This window comes from Tamandua tetradactyla, chromosome 26 (genome assembly GCF_023851605.1).
Source record: "Tamandua tetradactyla isolate mTamTet1 chromosome 26, mTamTet1.pri, whole genome shotgun sequence".
In the NCBI taxonomy this organism is placed as follows: Eukaryota; Metazoa; Chordata; class Mammalia; order Pilosa; family Myrmecophagidae; genus Tamandua; species Tamandua tetradactyla.
Window position 1 is genome coordinate 6,008,918 of NC_135352.1, and position 1,876 is coordinate 6,010,793.

Genomic DNA, 1,876 nt, shown 5'->3' on the forward strand with positions numbered 1-1,876 from the left:
TCCCTTGCTCAGGTTGGCTCTTCTCCCTTGACTTTCATGATTATATGCCATTTTTTCCATCCCCTAACAGTTTTCCTTTCTTGATAACATCATCCATCTTCATTTTTAAATAAAACACAAAACTATAACAACACAATGTAATCCATATTGAGTGTCTTCCATTTGATTGCATTATAGCCACCCTTGCCTCATTTATGTTCATGCTGAAGCAGAAGTTAATTGGCAGCATGTGTTCTAAATGCAAATCTGATCATGGCACATGCTCCCTCACCACAAAACCTTCCGGCTTGATGATAAGATTTATTGAATGGGCAAAAAAGGTAAAAGGAAAATTTCCATGGCCTCATAGGGGTAGTTTAAAGAAAAGGATTAGTGTTTGCAAAGCTCCTTTCACATACTCTTATTTCTGTTCTATGAAATAGGCACTAAGATCCTCATTGTACTATGAGGAAACTGATTCAGAGGGTGATATAAATGGGAGAAACTGAGGCAATGGGAGCTTATGTGGTATATTCAGGGTCATAGAGTTATGAGTTGAACTTACCACATAAGCTCCTGGAGTTGCTGAAGATCCTCTATGTTGCGCATGCCTCACAGGTATCAAAGGAGCACATTTGATCAAATGGATTTGATGCCCATTCTGTGAGAACCATTATTCCTGCATGTTTGATTATTAGAAAGCCTGGACTTTTCCACCAAAGACAGTAACTCTGATTGAGACTTCCTTGGGGAGTAGAGGAGAGGTGAGGTGGGGAGAGAGGAAGAATGAGAAGCCTTTGCTGTAAGATCTCTGACCATACACAAATCATATTGCCTGTGTCAGCCTACCCATCCTAAACTAGAAGGTGAGTTGCAGTGGCTTTCTGACCTGAATTGGAAGTCAAGAAGGTACAACCTCCAGAAAACTCAGTCAACGGATCAACTCTTTCTATGAACACAACTAGACAGCCGCCTCCAAACTTGGAATTTATGCTGGTAAACATTGGTCTCGTGAGGGCCCAGTTCAATTTGTGCAGAAATTCCACCAACTGCGGAAAGTTTGATTTAGTGTCAGAAAAGGGTGTTTGGAAGAATGGTGTTTTCCTTTACAAGTTTTTAACATCAGGAGAGAAGTACAGCTGATTGCAATTGATTTGTATATGTGGTACTTTGTAGGAAGTGTCAAAGCATGTTTTATAGGAAGATAGAAACATAGATGGAGAAGGGGAAGAAAGGGCTGTTCTGGAAGATGCAGGACAGAGAGTACAAGAAAACTGATTTTCTAAAGCATGGTTTGGCACTCCAAATTAATATGGCTTTGGAGTACTCTGAGGAGTGGGGGCTTTTCCAGTGCCTCTAGCTCAACATTCTACAGAAGCGTGGGCATCTCTGAGGAAGCCCATCCTTGCCCAAGAGGTATAATTCCAGCAGCAAACCTTCTCACTTTCTCTTGGTCTTAAACTTCTGTGTGTCCATCTCCTCTTCACTGTTTCCTACACTAAGATGCCTGTATTAGTTATCTACACTGTGTAACAAATTACCCTAAATCTTAGTGACTTAAAATACATATATGATCTCATGACTTCTGTGAGCTTGGAATCCAGATATCAATTGGCTATAACTCTGCTTCCCGGTCCTTCCCAAGGCCTACCTCCTGGTTTCAACTGGGGGTGGATCTACTTTCAAATTTATTCAATGGTTATTGGCAGGAACTGGTTCCCTGGGGCCCTCAGTTCCTCAGAGGCCATTGGCTGGAGGCTGTCTGCAGTTACTTGCCACCTGAGCCCTTCCATACTGCAGCTCCGACATAGTAGCTGCTTTCACCAGAAAGAGTTGGAAAGAGTAAATGAGAGCAATGTAAGTCATAGTCTTTTGTAACTTAGTCTCAGAAATGATA